Source organism: Triturus cristatus, chromosome 7 (genome assembly GCF_964204655.1).
Source record: "Triturus cristatus chromosome 7, aTriCri1.1, whole genome shotgun sequence".
In the NCBI taxonomy this organism is placed as follows: domain Eukaryota; kingdom Metazoa; phylum Chordata; class Amphibia; order Caudata; family Salamandridae; genus Triturus; species Triturus cristatus.
The window spans coordinates 137,044,272-137,071,623 of NC_140590.1; the positions used below are offsets into that span (position 1 = coordinate 137,044,272).

Below are 27,352 nucleotides of genomic sequence, written 5' to 3' on the forward strand. Positions count from 1 at the left end.
GGGGATCCCCCTGCTCAGGTACACGCTTCTTCTACCTTCCTGCCACAGCCAGCTGGGGATGCAATACCACCGCAACAATTAGATCTACTGCTGCGCACCCTCTTGGGACCTCTGGAATCTAGGTTGGATGGCATGGTGACTCTTCTCACTAAGCTTGAACAGCAAATAAGGGGTCTAACAGATGGTGTCAATAACAAAGCACTCCCTCCATGTTCCTGTAAATGTGGTTGTACTGCTAAGGCTGGGGGGGTAGTGCCAGACCCTTTGGTTGTATGTTCAGACACACGGCCACCCATTTTCCCACCAGTTGTACCTCAGGCAGCCCCAGTTACTACACATATTTTCTCACAAGTACAACACGAAGTTAGGCCCCCCAACGACCATCATATAGATAACAACACTACAGGAGAGGCCCCTCTGGTTAAAAACAGTGATAATGGGAGGATGGAGCGGAAGCGAATTCAGGGAGATGCTTCCAGGTTTACCCCGAGATTGGATCTGCCCCCGGAAGCAAGTCCCTACCTGGTTGTTCTTACAGGGGTCCCCGAAATTAATGACCCCAGTACTGAGGAGTTTTCCAACCTGAAAAATAAGGCAATACACTGGCTTAGCATTCATAGGCCTTTGCCGCCGCATGCTAGATGCGAAATCATTATGGTTAGAAGGGTGGGTTGGGTGGGGTGCACCCCTAAAAACATAACTGGCGATTGTGTCATAGTCAATTTCCGGGACGCTAGGACAGCAGATTATATCTGTAATTGGAAAACTTCCCGTTCAGACACAAAAATTGGGGTGCGTCCCCTCTCCTACTTCTATCCAAATGGACAACTGAGGCCAGAAGAAAGTGGTTGGACCTACATTCCGCATCCGCATAGGGGAGGTGGTGGGAAATCAAGGCAAGCCCCCCATGACCTAAAATGGTCCTATCCCCCCTGCTCAAATAGGTTTAGTTGCCTTAATCAGGTTGACTGACTGGCTAGGTTTAATCATGTAGCACAGGGAGCACCGGGCGGTAGCATCATAGGCTTAGAGCCTACTGAGTCATCTAGGGAAAGGATCCTGCCTTCTTGCAATCAGGGGAGCCCCTCTATCACTGCGGGGAATAGCATTAGTGTCCCCCTAGAGTATTCTACACTGTCTTCCGTTCCCCACCAATCGCCAGTTATTCCAGAAAGTGCTAGTATTGCCCCTATTTGGCCAACTGAATTACACCAGCAGAGTGGCTCTTCTCTTCAATTGGATCCCCCACCTTATCCTCTGTGTCATCCTCAGTGCATGAATCTAATATCATGGAATGTGGCGGGTCTGAAAAATAAGCTAGCATGTCCAGCATGGGGCTCTTTTGTTGACACTGCTGATGTGATCCTATTGCAGGAGACTTGGGCTAGGGAGGAGGTTCATAGAGTTGGGTTTGTGGCCTTTAATATCGCAGCCCGATGGGGAGGTAAGGGCCGCCCTTCCGGTGGTCTGTCAACGTGGGTCGGTGTACACCTGGGTTGTAGGGTGGAATTGATTCAGACAAACTCGGATGACATTCTATGCGTCCTTATGATATGGCCCAACTCATATAAACTGGCATTAGTGAATGTATATTCCCGACCTACTGCTTTGGCAAAGGAATCTAACACCATTGGGGAATTATCGGTTTTCCTTGAATCTCTAAATCGAGACATCCACTATGTGATTGCAGGAGATTTTAATTGCCACTACGAGCCCCTGCATGGGCTGAATGAGGGGGCATTGTTGGATGAAGACGAGTTTTGGGGAATCCCTCAATGCAGGTCCATTTATGCAAAGGCTTGGACCCCATTGGCCATGCAGATCATGACCCTAACCCTCCATAATTCAGTCAGGGCGGTTAATGGTCGGATGCCCTCAGATATTCCCTCCAAGTGCACTTACAACAAAAAAGATCAGGAATCCCATTTAGACTACGTCATGGTCCAGACCAGGATGTGGTCAAGGATTGTGGATCTGGAGGTATTGAATAGAACGGACAGTGATCACAACGCACTGTTGTTGAAAATGGAACTGCCCAAATTTTCGAAAGCCCACATGGAACCGACCGCTGACCCAGGCCTGGTTCTCACTAATAACAGGAGGCGGGTAAAGTGGGCTATTCTGCGTGAGAGGAGGGATGCACTCTCAAGTCTATACACATCCATCCTTCCCCTGCTCAAAATGGCATGTGACATCTGGGCCCAAGGGCTGTCCCCGGACACTTCCGCGAACCTGCTTACTGTTCATCAGGACCTGGTTGACACCCTTGCAGGTATTCTTAATCCTATCGTTCCCACCAGGCAACCCAGGACCACCTCCTCGTCTTGGTATAACGCCACATGTAGGAGATCTAAATCTGATTTGATTAATGCCATTAAAACAGGCAAAAATATATTGGGACTGGGAGAGATGGGAAAATTTAGCCTCTGCACTTGCCAATAAGGAACCGCGAAGATTTTGGGCTATTGTGAATTCAGGGTGTGCGGAACCCCGTAATGCAATTGAAGTCAACTTAGATGCGGGGGTGTGGGAATCCCGCTTTAAATCCCTATATGCAGCAACTTCTGATTTAGATCTCTTGCCCTTTTATGCACCTCCTTCTGGGGATGCCGAGGTTCTGGAATTCTCCGTAGAGGATGTTTCCATTGCCCTCGGAAAACTGGCAATGGGCAAAGCACCAGGTATTGACAAGCTACCTGGGGATATGTTCAAAGAACAGCCGAAGATATGGGCGCCGTACTTATGCGCACTCTACAACTCCATTCTGTACGGTGCAGAGGTCCCGGGCTCGTGGTTGGGAGCGGAAATCATACCAATATATAAAAAGGGTTCTCCCCTGCTCCCCGTTAATTACAGACCCATCAGTCTCATTGATGTCCCCCAAAAAATATTTGCACGACTTATTTTAGATCGTTTGCAGGAGTGGACCAATGAGAATGAAATCCTTTCGCCCTATCAGGCCGGCTTTAGAAGTAAAACATCCACCATGGACCAGATCTTCCGTTTAATAATGCTGTACTGGAAGACTGTAGTAATAGAGGGTGGCAGCCTCTACATGGTGTTTGTTGATTTACGCTCTGCGTTTGACACTGTCCCTAGGGGTAAACTTTGGGCTGTCCTACGAGATCTGGGTGTTCCCAATTCCCTATTGGGGATACTGGTGAGGTTGCACACCCAGAACTTTGCTCAGGTCAGGTGCGCAAGAGGAGGTGTATTGTCCGCTAGGTTCACGGTGAATAAGGGAGTCAGGCAAGGGTGTTTCCTGGCCCCTACCTTGTTCTGCATATATGTAAATGGGTTGATATCTCACCTGGATGCAGTGCCTAACAACGATGCACCCAGGTTGGCAGGCAAGAAAGTCGCGGCTATAATGTTTGCTGACGACACCTTGCTTTTATCTAAGTCACCCATGGGGATCCAACGCATATTGGAAGGTTTTAACAACTTCTGCTGTGAACATGGTCTACAGATAAATGTAGACCAGACTAAATACATGATTTTTAACCCTCCTGTACACACCAGACCACCCCCCACCCTAGACTCGGTTGCACTGGAGAGAGTTCACACATTTCAATACTTAGGTGTTACACTAAGTGAAAAACTTTCCTGGGGCCCCCACCTCGCCAAATCACAACTCAAATTGACCCAAATAGCTGGGGGAATACTAAAAATGACAAATGCCTCCACTTACAAACCCATTAGCCCTGGTCTTGAAATCTATAAATCGAGGGCTAGAGCGGCAGCATTGTACGGTGGGGAACTTTGGGGGCACGCCGTCAGACCTGGATTGACTAAAGTAGAGAACAATTTTCTGAGGCAGTTGCTCTCGCTCCCCCAAAGTACACCTCTTTTACCGCTGAGGCTCGATTTGGGTATATTTTCCATCCAGGAGGAACTAGCCATCAAACCCCTCAGGTTCTGGAGGAGGATATGGTTGACCCCCGAGCTCGTGCAGTACAGAACTGAGTTACAAGAAATACTGAGTTTAGGCAAGGCAGTGCATATTCCATGGCTCTCCTACATTAAAGACGAACTCTTGAAAATGGGCCTTGCGGACATGTGGCTGAATCCAGTAACAGCCTGCAGTGAGATCTCAGGGAATCTATTTACAGAGCACTATAGATCTCGATGCTCTAATGTATGGCTGCACGATTCACAGAATGGTACCATGGTAAAGTCATTCGTAGAGATTAAATCTGTATACTTATTTGAAGATTATCTGGATGTAATTTTCCCTGTTATGGCCAGGAAGCTTTACATACAATGGAGGTTTGGCTCACTTCCTATAGCGTGCCTTACCAGTAAATGGTCCTTGTCCAGGTCCTCTCATTGTCCAGGCTGTGGTATGAATAAAGAGGATGAATGCCATATTCTATTTTTCTGTCCTCTCTATAGTAGAGCAAGGAAGAATTGGATTGTACCTATCTGTAGAAATTTAGGATTCAGGAAATGTTCAGATGCATTAAGGATTTTTAAAACTGATACTGCAGGTCATATTGTGTTTGCCCTCTCGAAGTATCTGTATGCTATCTGGATCAAAAGGAGTTTTATAATTTCAAATAGTGGCTAGCAGCCCTGGTTTACACTCGATTATGAAATTGTAGTTATTGCTGCACTATTGTATTTTTATTAGTGGCTAGCACCCCTGCTTTACACTTGATTGTGAAATCATAGTTATTGTTTCATTATTGTATTTTTAGTGTATATATTATTTTATGTGCTCTTTTATGGCTGAAATACTGCCGAAATAAAGATTCTTGAATAAATGTTGCCACCCCCTTTGGGTCAACGCCTCCTTGACCTTTGCCAGATTTTTGTCTTGGGTGGTCACCGCCACAATCTCTTCCAGCATAGGTGTTTTGGGGCACGACCCTTGAGTGACCATCTTCACAAATTCTTCAGTGTGTTTTTCGTCCGCATGTGCTAGCGGCATATCTGCCATGAAGGGGTGACTTGACAGGTAGTCAGCTGAGTTGCTGGCACCTGGATGAAACACTACCTCGAAGCTTTACGCCAGGAGTTGCATGGCTCACCATTTTATCCTGGGGGGAGCCACCGTGTAAGGAAATCAGCAGTTTGTTATCAGTTACCACCCGCAACTCATGTCCATTGAGCTAGAGGTGTAAATGCTGGCAGGCCCATTTGATGCCAAGAGCCTCCCACTCAATTTGGGTATACCTCATCTCGGTCTCTGAAAGGGCTCTGCTGGTATACGCCACAGGTGCCAAGTCCTTGTATGCGTTTTCCTGAAGGAGGACTGCTCCTAGGCTGACAGGGCTCGCATCTATAACCAACTCTGTGCGCCTTCCAGGGTACAAGTAAGTCATGGCAGTCTTGTCCATCAGTGCATTCTTGATGGCATGAAAGGATGCATTTGTTTTTGAGGTCCAGTCCCAGGGCACACCACATGTGAAAGCTCGCAGAGGTTCCAACAACAAGGCAAGGCTTGGTATTAAATGACCGCAGTAAGAGGCCATCCCCAGAAAACTGCAAACTTCAGTCGGGGTGGTGGGTATTTGTGCAGTCCGGATGGTGATGGCTTTCTTCGGATCTACTTGGACTACATCAGTGTTTCCCAAACTGGGGACCGAGGACCCCCAGGGGTCCGTGGCACATTCCCAGGGGGTCCGCAGGCAGCAGTTTTAAAAGCATGCAAAGTTCATTGTAAAATTAGCAGTTTTCCAGCAACTATAAAAGTGTCAAGAAAATGCCAGTGATTAATGTACCTGCTGGAGAGAGATGAGAGTTTTGTCCAGTGGCAGCTTTGACTTATCTAATGTGACACAAAGGGTTAATATACCTACTGCAAAGAACGTGTACAATGCATTTTAAAAACAGTATTTTATGTGCATAGGTCAGTGGGTTACTGATTTTGTCACAGAGATTCTTTTGTCACAGTGCAATTCATAAGGGACAATCATAATCTAGCACAGTGTCCTATAAACTGTCATCAAAGAGCTGCTTGCAAACTGCATGGTAAAAGTTAGTAACATATGTTTATTCCCAGTCTATCATCATCCTGATGCATCTAAAAAGGTTTATTAGGGTGGAAATACATTTTTCTTGTTAAAGTCAATGCTAGCCACTGTGTTATGTTCTGAATCCTGAGTTTGTGCATCTCCAGACCAAGCACTCTTTAAAAATGCCTACCAGTATGAATGACATGTGAATCCTACACCTTGTAGTCCCCTTTGCCTTATGTAACATTTTCTATACACTGATTTACACGTATGATTCATTATCTCTATATGTGTGTGATGTAAAGTGCTCTGACATCCTACAATGGTATTTACAAGGCAGCGTTAAGCCACAATAAGTGGCTTAACGCTGCCTTGTAAATAAGGCGAAGCCCCTATCGCCACAGGAACATCGCAAAAAGTGGCATTCCCATGGCGATAGGGACTTGTAAATATGCCCCTAAAATCCTTAGTAATTCGAGTATTTGTTTTGTGTGCACACATGTGTTTATTTTTTTCGAATTACTGTTTTAATGTTTGAAATTTAAATCCGACAAATTGCTTGGGGGTCCCCGGTTTTCAGTGGTGACTCAATGGGGGTCCTCAGGTCTCAAAAGTTTGGGAACCACTGGACTACATCATGGGAGAAGATATATCCGAAGAAGTTGACAGACTCTTGGTAAAAGGAGCATTTTGCCTTGTTGAGGGTGAAGCCACTGACTGCTAGTTGTTGGAGCATGTCTCTCAGGTGCACATCATGTTCCTCTAGGCTGCATGAGAATATCAGAATGTCGTCGCTGAGGTTTATGACACCTTGCAGGCCCAAAAAAGTCTCCCAGATGGCATTCTGAAAGGCTTCTGTGGCTGACAACATCCTGAAACTCAGCCGCTTGTACCTTCTCAAACCCTGTGGGTAGAGAAGGTGGTAATGTACCTTCTCTTGGGTGCGAATTCGAGCTTGGAGAACCATTTTACCCCATTGAGGTCCGCCACAATGTCATCCATGGTGGGTATAAGGTGGCGATCCCTCTTCACAGCCTGATTGGGGAGGTGGATGTGGACGCACAGCCTGATAGCTCCTGACTGCTTGGGCTTTGGGGCGATGGCCAGGGGCGACACCCACGGGTTAGGGTCTGTGTCCCTTTCGATGACACCCAACTCCTCCTGTTTCCGTAACTCTTCCTCCACCTGCGAACGTAAATGGAAGGGCACTCTTCAGTGCCTCAGTGCTGTCGGATGGAATGAGGAGTCGATATGCAGTTTGAATTGTTTTTCCTTTAGCTTCCCAAGATCCTCAAACAGCTGTGGAAATTCATGCAGGATGGCATCTGCGTGTGAGTTATGGATTTGGTTGGTGAAAAACACCAGCCCCAGGTCCTCCACTGTGTGGCAGCTGAGGAGAGTACCTTTCTTTCCATCCGTCACGTGGAATCTTGCTCGGGTAACGTGGTTTCCGCTGGCCACTTCCACCTCAATCACTCCTCGCAGAGTTAGTGGCTGTGTCCCACAGTAGGTGTAGATCTTCGCCTGGGTGGGTGAGGGGGAGGCAGGGCATGAGGCACTCATGCTGCTCAGAATCCATGACATTCACAGATGCTCTGGTTTAGATGAGCGCTTTCACTCTGGAGCCCGCCACTAGGATGGAACATATGGGAGGCAGCCGCTGACGCCAGCTGGTGCGGCTTGCAAAAGATACCACTAACACATTATCATCCACCCCGAATCTGGTGGGGTGACGTCTTTCTGCCCGAGAGGGTCTTCGAGCAACAGCTGCATGATGTTGGCTGGCATACCGTGCGGCCTGCTGAAGGTGGTTCTGGATCTCCCACTCCAGCTGACCTTTGTGAATTGAAGTGGTTCTGTCTGCCGCACCTGGAGCAAATTTTCCCTTTTGCATAGCAGAGGCCAGCTGGCCCCTTCATTTGCACAAGAAAGAAAAAAAACTGCCGGAGAATTGTAAAGAGTAGTTATCGTAAAAATCTCTTAGAATTGATAGAAATAATCTACTGACTTTGTCTACTAGTCCTAAAGGTAAAAAAGATAAACTAATCTGGGGGCAGGTTAGTCATGAGGCTTTTGGTTTACCAATTTAATAAGCACCTTTAAGTGAAAAAATAATTTTCCAGGTACTGCCATCTTTAAGTATAATATAGACATTCTATTGACCCGCCCCATCTGGTGATAACATTCACAAACTTAGCCAACATCGGGGAGTAGTAAGCCAAAGTCAATATGGACCTAGTAATAGTGCTTGATTCCCACGTCTACCCTTAGCTTTCTACACCAGAAGGCACTGTAAAACCCATCCTTTTGCAAGCAACCAAATTAAGGGATATGGCATATGAAGAGCGTGGCTAGGAGGAGAAAATTCTACCTGCCGCCTTTTTGAATTGTCCGTCGTCCTGTAAGGTTATGTAATCTCTCGTAAATCTCCTAAAATATGTGTTGGGAGAATCATAAAGGTGAGACTTTTAGAGCATGTCTGTGATTGTCAACATGTCAATTAGGCATGGGAGTAATTTTAATTATGCCAGAAGAAGTGTAGTAATGTTTGTCATTTTGCATTACTCTTGTAAATGATAAATTACCGAAATGATGCCTGTCTAAAGTAATTAAGAGTAATATGGGGGAAAAATCCTACCTCAGAAGCACAGGAACAACAAATGCCGAAAGCCATGAGTAGCTGCTGCTACTCGTGTCCTGCGGGACTTAGGGCTATTATCTTAGCGCAATTACGTGAGTTGCACACACCCTAAGAGTTGCTTCATCATTGTGCTACGCAATAGGGTGCGAGAGCAACAAAACTCTTTAGTTAAATTCATCCAGCCGCCCAATGTCACCTTGCGCGGCCTTGCCTGGCTTAATAAAACTAGAGTAAAGAGTAATGCAACGCAGCAGAAATTGCTGTGTTGCATTACTCTCCCCTGGGAAGGCGTTCCATGGGTGGAGGGTGGGTGTTCCCAAGCATTCATCGATGGATTTTGGCACATTCCCATTCTGCAGACACCTAGAAAGAAAAAAATGTCTCAGGATTGTTTTTGTGCAGGAAGGTGCACCTTCCTGCACAAAAACAATCCTGTCTGCAGTGCAGGCACCCTTGCACCATAGTGCACCATGGTGCAAGGGTGCCACATTGGCACTAAGCTGCACATTGTGCACCAGTGCAGGGAAAAACCAGGAATGAGCCGTATGATGCTTAGTACAGCTCATTCCTGCCTTACCCTATCACACCGCACAGCTCAGCAAGATGATTTGCTGCGCTGCGTGATTTTTTGTTAGATATGCCCTCAAATGTCAGTGTAATGAATACCATCAATGCATATTGACTGGAGTCAAATTCTTTGCAATCGAGATTTACAGGTGTTTGTAATCCCACAAATACCACGTCTCCTTATTTGGTATATTGTTGGTGTCTTCGTTAGTAGAGTGCACAAGCCAGGCTTAATGCTGCCTTTTAAATAAGGAATAATTTCACTCTGTACTTAGCGTGAAAGGGGAGGGAAATGGGTGTTGTGGTGGCCCTTCTACCGCAACACACATTGATTTTGATGCTGCCCCCTATTTACAAGGGTGGTGTATATAGGAGGCAGCCCCAAAATTAAGACCAGGGACAATCTGGTCTTAAACAGGCAAAACAATGTTTGCTGCTTCCGTTTGTGCTGCCTTGTGCAGCACACAGAGAAACAGCAAATTGCCATTGATTGTTTATGTGCAGGAAAGTAACCCTTCCTGCACATAAACCTTCAAAAAAAGAAAAATTACGTTTTTCAACTTCTACGTGTGCTACATTAAGCAGCACACATTGAAGTTTCAAATTGTCATCAATGATTGTTTATGTGCTGGAAGGAAGACCTTCCTGCACATAAACAATCATTTCCCACAACGCAGACACCCTTGCACTATGGTGCCAGGGTGCCTGATTTGGTGCTAGGCATCTGAACGCAGCGCCTGCACTAGGGGAAATGCAGGGATACGCTGCATTCTTGTGAATACGGGGCATCCCTACGTTTTCAGAATGGAGAAACGTAGCATTAGCAATGTTTGCTCAATGCTACGCTTCTCCATTCTGTTGTAAATATGCCCTATCTTCTGAAAATTCGACTGTTCGATTTTAATTGCGGGGTGCCTCGTAAGCGCACTTTATATTATACTTTGTTGGGCTCTTCTTAAGGTGATGAGAATTCTTATGCCTTCTTTAATGATTTTCGGTATGATTCTACAGATTTGCAGTTGTTATTAATGTTTTGGTCCCAGATTAGAGACCTGTTCTTTGCCACATCACATCCTAATGCACCTAAACGAAAGGGTGCTTTGCTTCCTCATGATGTCCACCTGCTTGTTATGCAAACAGTATCAGGGAGAGTAATCACAGACTGGAAATAGACTGCGACAGCCCAAACCAGATACCTAGGGCCTCATTTAGGAGGAATTGGGGCATAGGGCGCCGCCACAAGTCTTCTTGCTGCTCTTCCCTACATCAATGTGAATGGCAGGAATGCAGAGTATTTATCCAATATGGTGAATTCCTGTCGTTTCTTCCTATGCTGGCGCACATTTTGCTACCTAGTGCCAATGTAGGCACCCTTTCGCCATGGAGCAAGGGTGCCTCCTTTACATGCAGGATTATTTTTATGTAGGAAGGGGCACCTTCTCGCACAAAAACAATCCAGCAAAATGCGGCACACATGGAAAGGGGAAAAAATGAGGAGAAAAAAATATGTTTCTCCTTGCCACGCCTGCTCTGGGGAGGTTTTGCCACTGCCCCAGGTTTACGTGATTAAGTAAATCTGGGGCAGCGTCCAAGGCCATGGGTGTTGCGAGGGAAACCCCACCACAACGCACATGGACCGCGTCCTTGATGCAGAGTGATGCTGGTTTCGTCTTACTCCATATCTATGAGGCCATGCAAAGTCACACAGAGTGGCTTTGCGTCTTCTCTGAGATATGAGTGAGAGGCTTGCGCCTGCCGGGGAATTTGTCTGCGTTTCTCGTTGATAAAAGACAAACAGCACCTGCAATTTGCGGTCTTGACCCTGATTGGAAACTATATTTTACACAATTGTTGTATCTGCACTGTTAATATGGATTTGTTAAATTTTAACTTGGTCTCTTTGACTTGTCAGACAAGAAATTATTTTTTATTACATTGCATAGTATCTGCTCTGACGCAGATTCATTGCTGCTTTGTTGACATTACATGCTGTGTACTGGAGCAAGTAACCAACAAATGGGTGTCTCCCATACGCAGGTCAGTACCACTAGGGCAGCTTGACACATGCACACACTGCAAGGCAGTAAGGTCTGACCTATTCAATGCGTGGTTCAGCAGTACCAGAACCAGAAGCTGAGCCAGGAGGCCATGGGCCCTGGTGCAAGCAAGGAAAACAAACCCTTTGACTGTTGGTGGGGTATTAAAATACAGCATTGTCAGGGTTGAATCAGCCACTGAGGGCTCTATGCTCCTGTGCCACTGCAACTGCTGCACCAATGGTAGCTACGTCCCTGACCAAAACCTAATGTATAGCTGTATTGACCGAAACCCCTAATCCAAGGACAAATGACGCCTGGGGTTATTTCATCTCATGTCATAACATTGAACTGCTATCACAGCCCTGGTGTATCCACTTTGTAACAGCCAAGTCTCCTCTGGGCAATCGACTGGTGTATTGCGCTAATCTGTACATCAGCAGGTTTATATGTATGGGCTTCCATACCAGTGTCTTACATGGAACATCTTCATTGCAGGGTTATGGAAATGCTCACTGGAATAATGTGCTCGCACAAAAGGAGCACATGCTGAGAAGTGTAGGTGCTATTCTGTGGTTATTCATTCACTCAACTCCTGTAGCAGTAGGGCATTAGAATCTAGATGGATTTCTGTGCTATGGCCTCTAGAATAGATTGAAAATACAGAAATCTCACTCATTCATGGAAACATAAAGTACCCATATCTTTTGTACAGCCCTGTGTGTCATACATTCCCTTCTAAGTACATTCTTTAGAAACTTCTCCTACTTCAAAGTGGCACCAGATATAACATTGGACCCCGAGACCCAACTCTTCAGCACAAGCCTACCCCCGTGGATGGTACAGAAGAAGGACTGCTGTACTGCTTTGGTACAAGAAGGACTGCCACTTTGCTGCCCTGCTACTCTGCTGCTATGTTGCCTGCAGCTTGCTGGCATGAAGACAGGACTTGCACCCTCCGTCCCAGGCTGGAGTGACTTTAAGAGTCTTCAGCCTCCAAGAGGCAGCAGATTAACCTCCTGTTTTAATCTGAAAGGGCGTTCCAGAGACTCCCTGCAACTGCCCAGCTGACCTGCTGCCTGGACCTCCAAATGAACCTGCCAGAGCCTTGCTGGCCTCTGCTGGAGGGAATTCCTGACCCCCAAGAGACCCCCCCTCCAGTGCTGGACCATTGGTGTAGCCTTAAGGGCCCCACTCCAAGGAAAAGGAGAAATCCTGAAGATTTGGGGTCTTCGTAAACGAGTTCATTGGTGCAAAGATCTCGCTGCCATACTGCCCGCCATACCAAACATCGACCATCTGTGATACTTGACAGGATCTCAGGCTGCAGAAATGACGCCCAGCCAGCGCTTTGCCCTACACTGATGACAGTTTGCAATGCTCTCCGTGCTCCTTGCAGCCCCTTCCACTGCAAACAGAGCTCTTTCTGCTGGACTTTGAAGGAAACTCTCAGCTGCAGTAACCTGGTCCCTGTATCCAGCCGACACTCCATCGCCGTTGGCCTGAACTTGTGACTTTCACCAGGTCTTGCATGACCAGATAACCACAAGTGGCAAATCTAGGCACTTTACTTACCTAAAGTCTTTAAAGTTGCATATCTCAAGTTCTTCTGATTGGATGTTTGTTGGTTTGGTCTCAAATAATTTATGAAATAGTACTCTATAATTCCAAATTAGGGTGGGAGTTTTCTTGTGTTATGTTGTCCCTTTATTACTGTTTGAAGTGCTATGTGAATTGGAGATTTTGGGCCAATCCACATAGACATTTACGAGTACCTGGGATAGTACTCCCGTAGCAGTACTTCACACACTCATAAATGCCTTTGTAAATTTGTCCCAGAGCTTTCCCATTGGTAAATGTGTAATATTTATCAGAAGACTCGTAGTGGGGGGCAGTTGGCCGACATAACAAAGCATGGGGTACATTTATTGTTTTATTTTCTACGGCAATGTCCAGAGTTTACCGTCAGACATGGCTGAGTTAGTCCTACCCAATCAAGGGTGACTGAGTGAATGCACTAGTTTTAACTTTTCTAATTGGCATACGTGTTCATTCTTTCATTCATTCATAATCAAGGGTGACTGATCCTCCAGTATGACTGACAGATTCAACTCCTTGAAAGACAGTCATGATAATGGCAGATTGTCAGAAGCAGCTACTCTGGTGGAGAACCCTTAGCTGCCCAGGTGGGAACCTCTCAACATGGCAGATTCTTAACTGCTGTCCTTGAAGAGGTTGTAAATCTTCCAATGGGGCAGACAGAAAACATCTGCCACCTAACTTGTCCACTGGTTGATGGAGTCTTGCTGCCATAGAGGTGTTGCAGCTATAAATAACAACAGGCGGAACATATAACTATTTCAAAGTGTTTGCATTCAGTATCACTCACTCTCAAAGCAGGTGGAGAGGACATGTGAGACGCAGACAGCCACACAACTCCCACATTTATTGGTTTAACCATGAACTCCTGAACACAGGCTGTTTAAACCGGATCTGACCAGAGAGGAAAATATTGCTGCAGATGACCAAATTATATTGCTGGAAGGAGTGGTGCGCGTTGCTATAACGTAGAGGACGTGCACTTGCCTTCAGAAAAAGATGAAATTATCTGAGGAAAAAGCTCAGATAACAGAAGGGAGCAAATACGTGGTTGTGTCGACCTTTGAGTGTACTTCATCCAAAGCGTTCTGAAAACTGAAGCGGGTTTAAAAAGGATTTCTCACTAGATTATCCTGGCCAGTTTCCCTATGAACACTTCACACCTCTTCCTTAGGGTAAAGACTACAGGAGGGTTTTTAAAAGGCTCCCATTCTGAGTATTGAGTACTTCCTGATTTAAACCCAAATTAAAGATTCCAACAGAATTGATGTTAACCCGGTCAGCCTTAGGGTGATCTTCCCCCAAACTTGTTGCCATACTCCTCCATTTTTGATGATTTCGTTTTTCTTAGGCTTAGGACTCTGTTCACGTTACCACTGCTAACCAGGGCCAAAATGCATGCGTTCGCTCCTTAGAAACCAAGGCACATTTAATGTATTTCTTAAATCCTTAATGAAGTGATACCACATGTACCCAGGGCCTGTAAATTAAATAATACTACTGAGCTTGTGCAGGGAGAGTGCCACCCACCTAAGAAGCCATTTCTAACTTGTCTCAGGCCTGCCATTGCAGCCTGTGTGTGCAGTTTCAAACTGCCATTTCAACCTGCCAAAATAAACCTTTTGCCAGACCCAAACCTGCCTTTTTAATACTATTGGAAATTGGGTTAATGTTTGAGGGGCTGATACCCTACTCAAGCAGCTACCACAATCTGTCAGGGCAAGAAAGGCAAACCCCAAATTAACCTGTCCAAAACCCTCTGGTATCTTGGTTCAAAAGCAGTGCTGCCTAAATACTTTACACATTGCCTCTAAGTTAAGCCTGACTGTCTTTGTGACTAGGTGCCAGGGGGTGAGCACAGGTTAAATTGAGATTTGATTGTGACTTCACCCTGACAAGGATTGTGGTTGCTGCTTGAGTAGGGTTTCACCCCCTCCACCAGTAATCCAATTTCCTACAATTGGTATCCAGAGATATTTGTGTGATTGCTACAATCTGTATTATCACACCCAGGTTTTCCCAAGGACACAACTCACCAGGTAAAACATAGCAAAGCATAGCATTGTGAATTACCTGTGGAAACTGGGGCAGAAACATTAATTTTTACTGTAATTCACGCATTCAATTGGGGTTAACTTGGAATGGAGTGGAAATATCATACTCTAGAAATATAGCACCTTTTAATGTAGTAACTCGAATGGGGAATTTCACCTAATTAGGAGCTCTGCGACTCTTGTAATAACTGCCTTAATGGAAAACTGGACAAACACGGCACAGTATGATTCAAGAGCAGCCAGAGGGAATCAGGCACAGCCACAAAACACACTGAAAAATCTTCCTGAGTGTTGTGTGTCAGTGGTGGGCACAGAATACATCAACCAAAAACAGCACATGCTGGGCTTGCAGTTTCTTACCTACTTAATAATGTCCCTATGGGATCCCCCAATTTACAGCCCCTTAGGGCCCAGCAGCTGCTCTTGAATTATAGGGCACATTGGGCAAACCTGATCACTGTTCATTCTGGCACTGTATTTTTTAAGTGCACCAAACAAGTGTACAAAGTACACTGGTCAATAGTGCATTTGAGTATTTTATTCACAAAAACCTGGAGGTACAGAAACTCCTCTCCACTCCGTCCTCCGCCCGTGATCCTTCTCACCATGTTCTACATATACCAGAACTCGCAGATGTCCTCAGGTTCCACAATCTGGAACCTGATGACATCAAGTAACCATCATAACACATTCCCCTTTTTATATATACATAATAAAAGCAATTATACATTGGCCAACTAACTTGGAAAGTTGTAGCAAAACAAATTGACAAAATATGCATATGATAAATAACAGTGAATACAAATCCAAGCATTAGTATGGATATAATCCTTTAACCACTTGGGCGGTTTGCTCTATCCATTTTCATTCAGGACCGTTCTCCATCTGAACCAGAAAACGTTCACACTCCGTAGCATCATTACAAACTTGTTCCATTCCCCCAGTACTTGTCTCACTACACTGCACTCCCTCCACAACACAATCAGGAACACTGTCATTATCGACCACAGGTTCTTTGATGCCTCCATGTACACTTGAACCCTAATAAATTAACCCTGCCATCTCCTTTCTGTAAATTGACATCAATACATACGTCGCCCTCCCTTCACACTTGATTGTACTTTTTGTTTCAGAGTGTTATATAGTGCGAACTTGACCTCAATCGGGTATCAGAGCGCTTTTCGTAGCACCAGTTGCATTACATGAGGACACATTCATTTTTGTTAGGCACGGGGAGATTAAGTGATTTACCCAGAATCACAGGATGTTTAGCGTCATTGCCGAGACTCGAACCCAGTTCCCCAGATTCGAGGTCGACCGCCCTAGCCATTAGACCAACTCCTGCCCTAGCCATTAGACCAACTCCTCTCCTCTCACTTGAGACCTGAGTCTGGATTCCAATCTCTGGGAATCCCAACCATGTTCCTTCCAAACATCACTGAATCCAATAGCCATGATTCTTTAATTCCAAACCTTACCATCATTCAATCTCACTTAATTACACTGAATTTCAATAACTTCCTTAGGATCATAGAATGTTGACTTGCCTTTCAGCACATAACCAGCCTTCTTAATGCAGACCCAATAGCCCACTTTAATGTTTACAGGTCTGGAACCCTTTTATATGTCATAATATTCCTTACTTTTCTCATGGTTAACCGACAAATTTTTCCGCACATCTTCAACCGACCACACTTGAACTCCCCTGGTAAATAACCTCCCAGGAGTAAATTTTGTTCTAGGGTTCCTACCCCTCATCATGATAAATGGAGACTCACCCACAGTTTCGTTTATGGTCACACGATATGCCCAAATCATCATGCTTGCTTTTCATAGCTAATTGAATCACACGTTTGTTAATGCGGTTAAATCTTTCTACCATTCCATTTCCAGCGGGATTATGAAGGTAGGTGGTTTTGTGTGTTACCCCAACACGCTCTAAATACTCCTTGGACTTATTGAAACAGAATTGGATGCCATTATCCGTCAAAATATTAGCTGGTATACCTTTGGAAATAAACGCTTGGTCCAAAAACTCTAAAACAACACCCGTGTCAGCCTTATCCACCACCTTAATAATGGGCCAGCGAGAGAATAAATCAATCAGAACCAGAATACATTTATGAGAATGATCCACAGGTCCAACAATATCCATGGCTACAGACTCCCAGGGAAGCAGTGGAATAAAACCTCAACTCATTGTGGGTATTAAAGTCTGCAGAGACTTATCAGCTGACTGTCAATTGGAACACCCTCTAACAAACCTTTCAACTGCAATATCAATGCCCGGCCACCAAAATAATTTTTTAACTAATGATTTTGTCCTAATGATGGCAAAATGTCCCTCATGAGCAAGATCAATTACCATGTCACGTAAAGTATCAGGCAGAATTACTCGTTGAACCCCCAAACAACGCGTTGCACTCAATGGATAATTTGGATTTAACTTCCCAAAAAGGTCTGATGGACTGTAGTAAACCACATTTATTAGACCAACCTTTCCTCATATAAGACCTGACAGACTGGAGTACAGTGTCCTTTTCTAAACCATTCTTCACTCTTAACAGCTGGTCTACCACTGTCATGCACCAAATACACCAGGAATTCATTCAACTTCTCATCCTCACATTCCTCCATATGGGTAGGCATTTTGCAAAGGAAGTCTGCCAACAAATTATCTTTACCCGGAACATACACCAATTTGTATTGGAAATCCTGTATGCGCATGGATAAACGGGCTAACCTGGCAGAAGCATTTACCATTCCCTCAGATGTTAAAATCTTGACCAACAGTTTGTGATCACAGTGTAGTGTAGAAGGTTTTCCCCAAGCAAAAGCTCTGAAATGGTTCAAAGTCCACGTACAAGCTAAAGACTCCCTTTCAATAATTGGGTACATGTACTCAGTGGAAGAAAGTGATCTAGATGCATAGGCAATTACACATTCCTTGTTGATCTTGTCCAGTTGTGTCAAAACAGCTCCAAGTCCTTTGCTACTAGCGTCCGCTGCAATAACACAATCAGCGTTTTGGTCAAAACATTTTAAAGCTGAGGTGTTGGCAATATTCAGCTTAATGTTCTTAAAATCTTCTTCACGATGTGTGGACCACCACATTTGTTTTTGTTCTTAAGTAGCTGTCTTAAATGAAATGTTTCCTTCACAAACATAGGAACATACTTAGCACATCATGTTCCACTCTGGTGCAGCCAAAAACCCAAATATCATCCCAAAACAATTTCACACTGCATTCCTTCCCAAACAACTGAAACATTAATCTGTGGAAGACCGAAGCCGCTGAAGCAAGTCCAAACGGCATGCATTTAAATTGAAAACCCCCAAACTGTGTGATAAATTATGTAATTTTTCTTCAATCTTTGGCAATAGATATCTAATGATCGCAGATGATAAATCAATGGTTGAAAACCATCTGGCACCAACGACATGCGTTACCATTTAATTTATTTTAGGCAAAGGGAATTGGTCTACCAGTATGTTGTTGTTAAGTTGGCGTAAGTCCACACACAACCGAATTTTCCCATCAGATGCCTCAATAGCTTCTATGACCCATTAGCACCCAATTTGTCCAGGTAATTTGAAACCTCATCTTTCACAGAGAAAGGAATGTTCCGGGCTTTGTGGAGTTTTGGAATTACGCATTCCTTAAGCACAATGTTATGCTTGAACCCCTTCAAGTATTGCGTGAAAGAGGTCCATATTTACGAGGCCATGAAAAGTCACACAGGGTGACTTTATGTGGTCTTGTAAATATGGGCAAGCCCATTGCGTCGCCAGTGCGTCTAAAAAAGTGACGCACCAGCGGCACAATGGGCTGTAAATGAGGCCCTAAGGATGCAGCTCATTGACTAGCTTGGAGATAACAGAAAACCTGCCTATTAGCAATTTTGGGATTCTGATGTGGAGAGAAACAGCAGAAGTAATATGGAAAAAGTGAACACCGAGCACAGTGTAGATAACAAAATTGTTGCACTACGACTCCCAATATAATGGAAATCCCGCTAACTGGACTAAGACGTTTACAAAAATGTGTATGACAAATACATAATGGGACAAACAAACTTATATGTAAATAATAATTCATTTTAATTATTACAAAATTTGAATATTTTTTTGTGTTTTCTTTTTCTTATTTTACAAAAAATTAATTTCTCTATGTAAGCATATACATTTAGGGATATCAATAGATCAACATAATGCCTTTATACATACAAAATGATTTCTTCAATAGTGCAAAATATGATAACAGTACAGTCTTGACATACCATGATTATCTCTTATAAGACATCTAATCAACATTAAATATTGTCAAAAAATGTAGTGTACGCATTTCTTATTCAGATTCTTACTATGTGGGCGGTAGGTAGACACAACGCGTTTCGGCTAGGCCTTCGTCAGGAACCCGCTCAGGTTTGTACACTCTATACAAAAAATATATCACAATTAAAAGCCAGTTATAGAATTGGGTGTCAATATAGCAATCAATAATCATTCACAAAATAAAAGTCTCTGTCAAACTTAAAATATTATTAGATCTGGTCCAAGGTCTCCAAACTAGACTGAGACTAACACCTGAATGAGGTATTTGGATATAACAATATGAAAGTCTTAGAAGACCAAGGAGGAAAGTTATGGATATGATAGGTCTATTCTATAGGAGACCATTAGAGTCTATCCTCCAAATAAGGATTACATAATAAGTGCATACCTTCTTATGTGGGAGACAACTAGACGCTATCCTGGTACACCTGATGTTTCTTTATTAATCCTGTATTGCAATTCCCTGTACCAATTTAAAACAAAAAAGTGTGTCAGAGATAGTTTCACAGGGCTATGTATCTGTTGATCAATCTATACATACTGACCCTATTTCATGTGGCTGTTCAAATTTTCAGCTTTGGATGGACAATTGCACTCTGTGTGTATCCTTCTTCAAATACGTTATCTGCGATAATAATGGTTTAAAGACAAGAAAGATATAGCTAAGAGTCAAAATCAAACCAGGGATGTATATCCAAAACACACTTGTTGCTGTGTGGGTACTTTTATGTTATGAGTAATGCTCATTCCACAACTTGAAATTTTATGATTAAATATCTTGAATACTCACTTACCCTAAGGCAATACAATGACTTTCAGTGTGGCTTCTTAGTATATATAATGGCAAAAGATTACAATTTTCTATCCTTGCTTCAAGGGAGATGTCGGATCTAGGGGCCTGAATATAAGAAAATACAGAGCAACGGATGGTTATCAGATATAAGAAGTAACTTTCAAAGTTGTATGGCTTTTTTTTCCCATTTAATGTAGATGGCTCTCAAGATAGTATGATACCTAGAAGATTAATAAGGGCCCTGAACAATTGTATCTTTTGGGCTATTATAGGGTTTGCCATTTTCTTGATGCATATCATGCGTCTAAAACCTATTAGTTCATCATATCTTTTATATGCAATGATTCCATCCTGCAATTAGCGTCATACATCTATATATTTGTACCAACGTACCTTAATAGGTGCTGATTTTATTTTCTAAATGTGTTGGATACGTTTCTTATTTTCTGCTGTCTCGTTTCTTCCATATGCCTCAATCTAGTCCGTTAACCTAATTAATAACACGAATATATTCTTATTAGCTTATGCGTCTCCTTACGTATTTTATCTAAACATATTTTTCATATGATTCAACTTTAAACGGGCATACTAATCCTCCAGATTTTCCTTGTTAATAGTTTTTGCGAATGTTACTAATTATTACATCTAATTATAAACATTCACAGTCTTTCCGATGTGTGTTAACGCTAAAGCCATTTTGCATTACATAGCCCTAGGGTCTCAAAACGTGAGTTATATGACCACTCGCATCAGCTACCTCTCGATTTGTTATATAGTAAAAACCGTACAGCGATATCTATTGTCTTAAAAAGTATCCAATGAGTTAAATCTAGCTTACCTCCTCATTCGAGGATTACGCGTCTAACGTTTAGTTCGGCGATTCCCCGACTAGCAGCCATTTTGATCTATATAAGGACGTCGTCTAGACGTGCTTTTGTTCGACGCACTCGAACACAGACATAGGACAGTTAAAAAGCTAAAGGATGTCAACTAAACTCGCGCCATTTTGAAACACTCATTTTTTATATATATCCGCCGAAATTAATGGTTTAATATATACTTAGTCCTGATTCACTCTTGCGAGTTTATTAATAGACTTATTTACTACTAGCAACCATTATCCACATATTTACATGTGTCATATAAACACGAGATAATCTACGTCATCATTCAATAACATGGGTATAAATATGACACCTATAACAAGAATGTGAAACAATGTCAGCTAACTATCACCAATTATATTTTAGATCTATATATAGCCTCAAAATTAATGTTTCAATGTACACTCAATCAAAATTCTTTCAGTATGATTCTTGTGGTAGAATACAGATACCATTGTATTTCTAACTATTGGATATACTGCTGTTAATAACTAGATCTTACCAAATGCAGATAAAATGAGATTATCTTCATCATGTCCTCTTACTAATGGTCTAATCATTGCAATTCGTTTCCATGACCAAAAATGTGATCATGGCTTTAGACCCTATAGGTCCCATTCCCCCATTTTTGGAGCCATTTATTTATTTATTTATTTATGCGATTTTTAAAGCGCTACAATTACCCATGGGTGTCTCGGCGCTAGGAGCTATGACTGATACCAATGAAGTAGAACTCTGGGGCAGTTTTAGAATGATTTAAGAACAGTCGTTTCTTTGAGAAAACAGCCATGTTTTTAGCTGCTTTCTAAAGATAATCAACGTAGGACTAGATTTTATATTAAGAGGAAGGGAATTCCATAGTTTTGCAGCTGCGATGGTAAAGCATCTGTCTCCCCAATTAACTTTCCTTGTTCTGGGTATGTGAAGCAGATGAGCAGTGTTGGAGCGAAGCGTTCTGGAGGTTGATAGAGGCTTAAGTGAAGTCCTAAGAAATTTTGGTCCCATGTTGTTTACTGCCTTGTAGACAATACAAAGGGCCTTGAATTTCGTCCGACTTCTAACCGGAAGCCAATGCAGCTGGTCCAAATGTCTTGAGACAGAGCTAAATTTTGGAATGCCTAGTAGAACTCTGGCTGAAGCATTTTGTATCATTTGAAGTTTGGAAATGATTTTTTTTTTCAGCATTGAGGAAGAGGGCATTACAATAGTCAGTGCGTGAAAACACCAATGTAGAGATTAGTGTTTTTCCTGTAGATGTGGGAAGATATGGGAGAAGTTTCTTTATTTTCCTTAAGATGTTGAATGATGATGAAACTACAGCGTTCACATGATGATGGAAAGAAAGTTTGTCATCAAATATTACTCCCAAGTTTCTTACTTTACTGACTGGTTGGGGTGGGGTCCCCATTTCCTCCGGCCACCATAGAGGAGACCACAGAGGCTCAATCTTACCAAAAAGCATGACCTCCGTCTTAGATGAATTAAGTTTTAGACAATTGGAGGCCATCCAACTGCTGATAGCCCTCATGCCATCTTTGAAGTTTGCTGCTATCTGAGAACCGTTTTTATGTATGGATAGTACCAACTGGGTATCGTCGGCATAAGTTGTTAAGTTGATGTTGTAAGCTTTTATTACCCTCGCTAAGTCCGAAACATAGATGTTGAAAAGGGTCGGACTTAGCGAGGAACCCTGTGGAACTCCACAAGGATGGCTAAAAGTGGGGGAGGTAAAAGTGCCTAGCTTAACTGCCTGCTTGCGATCCGCCAAGAAAGAAGTAATGAGATCTCTGGCTTTATGTTTAATACCGATGGCCTCGACACGGCCGATCAAAGTAGAGTGATCGACCGTGTCGAAAGCCGCCGATAGATCTAGCAAAATCAAGACAGCCTGTCCTCCATTATCCATGGTGGTTCTTATTTCATCTGCAGCCTTAATCAAGGCAGTTTCTGTTCCATGTCCTTGTCGGAATCCGAACTGAGTATCATCCAAAAGGTTGTTACTTTGGATATATTCAGACAGTTGTTTGTTCATGACCGATTCAAAGATTTTGGCTGGAAACGGCAGGGAAGCAATAGGGCGATAGCTAGATGGTAATGCAGGATCAAGTGATGGTTTTTTTACAAGTGGTTTAATTATAGTGTTTTTCCAGATTGTTGGATATAGACCTGTTGAGAACATAATATTACAGATGTGTGTCAGTGGGGTTGTAATAGTGTCTGGAATAGTGTTGAATATAGAGGGATGACAAGGGTCCAGTGGGGAGCCAGATTTAATTGACAGAATTAGTTTATGAATATGGTGCGGCTGTGTCTTAGTGAATTCCGTTAGTACTGTAGGATTCACGTTTAGTTGTGTGTTGGATGATTCAGTTATGTTCGGGTTTGGGGAAAAGTCCTTAAATATAGAAGTGACCTTTCCGGAGAAGAAGTCAGCCAAAGTGTTGCAAAGTGTTTGAGATATTTCAGTGGGTGGATTGGGTGGTTCAGCAAGATGATTTACGACTTCGAACAGTTTCTTCATGCTGCATTTGGCTTGATTTATTTGGGTGGTATAGTAAGTATTTTTCTCTGTGGCTATACTCTGCTTGTAGTTATGGAGTGCAGCTGTATACGTTGTTTTATCTGATGTGTTATAATGTTTGCGCCAATGGCGCTCTAGATTACGGCAATTTTGTCGTTGTAATCTGAGTTGTTCGGTGAACCAAGGGGCCGAAGGGGTCTTCCTGGTGTGCTTGACTGTTCTGGATGGAACTAGTGTAGAAAAAGCCTCTTCGAGAGTAGAAGTATATCTTGTGGCTGCAATGTTAGGATCAGTTTCAGTATCTATACCCAAAAAGGCCTCAGTAAGAGTCTGTGCAAGCTGAATGTAATCCAAATTTTTCCAGTCTCTAGTAATTGTCTATTTAATGAATAATTATGAATAAATATTTATTGATGTTAATGTTGTCTAGATTGACATCAGACATAAATTTAAAGTCATTATCCATTGTTTTTGATAGCTTGATCCCAAGGAATCTCTTGGTTCAAACCTGATGTTGCTGTGTTGAGGATAAAAATGCAGTAAACTTCTCTAATTTTTCTGGTTCTATCCGTCATTGTGCCTGGTCTAGGCCACATTTTCTCCAGGATCTACCACTCCATATCATTCGGCTTATGTCCTAGGTTCACAAAGTGTTGTACCATAGGTGCCGATAACTTGTGCGTTCTGATCGCAGATCTATGTTCCGTTAGTCTGACGTTAAACGCTCTCCCTGTTTCTCCTACATATCCCATGTTGCACGGACATATAATCAAATAAACAACATTTGTCGATTTGCATTTGTTAAGCGTATTGGGTGAGATATTATAACCATTGAATGTGAATGGCGACGCTTCAATGGCCATAGAGCAAGATTTACATGAAGTACATTTAAAGTTGCCTACCACCTTTTGAGTTCCTTCCAGATTGATTTGAAGGAAGGTGGCCTCATTTTTCAGTCTAGACTGTACTATATGGTCTTTCAGACTTTTATTGCGTCTGTATGCAAATAGTGTTTTGGATATAGTGTCACTCTCTCTGGATTTGTCCACATTTACTATGTGCCAGCTCGAACAAACTGCTTGGCGAATTCTGGCATTCAGCATAGAATGCCGCGTTACAAAAACTAAGGATGGATCTTTTTTAGTTTTTGTATTTGTTAACAGATGCTGTATGTCATAATACCTGGCCCTTTTATAGGCATCACGCACAATTTTATTAGGGTAACCTCTAGCTTGACATTTTTTCTTCATCATGTTGGATTTATCATCAAAATCAATGATGTTCGCACAGTTACGCCTAAGGCGCAAGAATTCACCAAATGGTATATTGTCTTTTTGGCTCTTTGGGTGAAAACTATCGTAATGCAACAGTATGTTTCTAGCGGTAGGTTTGGTGAACAAAACAACTACCAAAACTCCCATCTGATGTTTAATAAGGATGTCCAAATATTCTACTTGCTCAGTACTGATGTTATGAGTGAAACTGATATTGTTTTCACATAAATTGATCCCTTCAATGAATTCAAGCAGCTTCTCATATGAATCTGACCAAATAAAAAAAACATCATCAATGAACCGTGATCATTTGGTCACAGATTCATAAAATGGTGCTATCTCGTTGAAGATGTATTTATTTTCATAAAGGGGCATATAAATGTTCGCCACAGTTGGGGCACAAGACGCCCCCATGCTGACGCCTTGATTCTGTTTGTACAACTGTTGGTTAAACTCGAAAACATTATCTTCTAGCACAACTTTTAGACATTCTAACACAAAAATAGATGGGCATTTGATGTTGTAGGCATTAATGAACCAGTGCACTGCTGCCAAGGCTCCTTCAATTGGGATGTTACTGTATAAGGCCTCTATGTCCATAGTGACCATATACTGAGTGTCAACGCAAAATGGGGTGTTTTCCAATAAATTAATGACATGTCGGGTATCTTGAACAAAGGCTGGGGTTTTAGCTATATGTTTACATAGTAATGCATCTACGTATTTAGCTAGTGGTTCCGTCGCTGATCCGATGGTGTTGACTATCGGTCTCAACGGCGGGTCCACAGCATTCTTGTGTACCTTTGGTATACCGTAGATGCTAGCCATTCTTGGTTTTTCTGTATTAAGGAAAGTCCACTCCTTATTGCAGATATCTCCATTTTTGAAAGCTTTGTTAGAAATCCTACGTATTTGGGTGATAATTTGAGGCGTAGGGTCTCTAGATATGGGACAATAATATCGCGTGTCTCCCAACATTTGATTCATTTTTAAGATGTATGTGGGAGTATCATACACAACAATGCCTCCTCCTTTATCACACCCTTTGATCGTCACGCTAGGTGTCTGTTTAAGAGTTTGCATTGCTGTGTATTCATCTTTATTCAGGTTAAAAGGTGTTATGGGTACATGCTTTGTGATGTTCAAGATCTTATTATAGACCACTTTTCTCGAATACCGCTAATTCTGGCGGTAGTTGATCTAATGTGGGTGTAAATAAAGATTGCGGTACAAGGCCGGATAAATTTAAAGCACCCTCTTGTTGGTCTGTGCCTGCAAAAATACCCTTAATCTTATTTTCCTGAAAAAAGCTACCAGATCCCTGAATAGCTCAAATTTGTTTAGTCCGGAATGGGGGGCAAACGTCAGTACTTTTGATAGCAATGCAATAGTAGAATCAGATAAAGATGACTTACTGAGATTGAATACAGGTAGCACATTTACTCCCTCCAATACTGTGCATTCCGGGTAACTAGATATTGGTTGTAATCCATCACTGGATTGCCCTGGGAGCGAGGTTGGAATTGTGGAGAAACAGCAGAAGTACATGAGGATGATACCTATAGGTATCAAAGAATGCTGAATACTATGTATATACTACGTATGCAATGATATTGCTTAAAATAATGTCAGAACTATACATATGCTGCCTGCAGAAAGCAGCCTCTCCGCTATCTTGTATTCTGGTGCAGGCTGTGGGCCTCAATAGTGGTCACCACAGGCCTGTATCACTCATGAATGGCAAACTTTCACGTCTAGTGCACACGCATGTGTAAGACGCACAGAATGCTGCGAACAGGATTCCAGGTTGATCATCAGCAGTGAAAATTTAGGTGAATGGGCCTTCTAGGCGCGCATTCATGTCTCACAGGTAAAAACCTGTCACTATAACTCATTAACACAGTACTCTGCTACCATAATGAGCCATGTATGAACCCCGCAATAGGGATGGTAGTTTCCCGTCACTAGGAAGTGCAATAGGTGCCCCCCCCCCAAATTCAGGACTAGATCCAGAACCTATCATTGTCAAAAGACCAGACCTAGGGCATTGCATGCACACTGGAATAGTGAGTGGCATGACTCAAAATCAAAAAAACAGGATCATAGGTATGCAGTTCAGGCATGTAGGGCAGGGGGAATGACTGCACATCATGCAGTTGACATTCCCGTCCCAACACTGCACATCAGCTATATAGATGTTTTGAATAGGGTTCATATTCTTGTCAGTATAATCGCAGTTTCAAACGAGGCTAAAGTTGCTGCTCAGATGGGGGTAGCGTACACAAGACTAGCAGACCCCAGTCTGTAGTCCTATCACAAACAGTATACTATGAGTGTGAGGCCAGGTGGCTGCAGGGGTAAAACTCATTGTTATTCGAGATTCTTGAGCGTCAGTGAAAACAGGAAGATACAGTGCAGGGGATGGCACAATACTGGCCAATGTGGTGGCTCTTCCACATTCCCTGGCGACATCTTATGTGATTACACCATGAAGCCAACAATTGGTTAATTATAAACCTCTGCAACTCCTTGGCATAATAAACTCTAAGAGGAATTGTAGCAAACATATATTGGGTCTTAAATACTTTACATAAAGATTATTTTTTTTATTTGCAAAGCAGTGAAATAGGAGTTATTGCTTACCTTGATTATATCTGAAAGTACAGAGTCACTCCTTAGGTATGCCCA

The 27,352-nt window shown here is 42.9% G+C and overlaps 1 protein-coding gene across 3 annotated transcripts in view; it reads right to left on the reverse strand.

The window, feature by feature from the left end:
• LOC146809036 (lens fiber membrane intrinsic protein-like) overlaps nt 1-27,352 on the reverse strand; it is a 636,754-nt gene that overhangs the window by 551,938 nt on the left and 57,464 nt on the right. For 2 of the 3 annotated variants that reach the window (XM_085615841.1, XM_085615842.1), the window contains exons 2-4: nt 19,738-19,817; nt 19,581-19,655; nt 19,222-19,293 (exon numbers count right to left, since the gene is read on the reverse strand). The gene's annotated coding sequence lies outside the window, so the exon portion shown is untranslated. The remainder of the gene's footprint in view (nt 1-19,221; nt 19,294-19,580; nt 19,656-19,737; nt 19,818-27,352) is intronic. The other variant, XM_085615843.1, reaches the window with a different exon arrangement.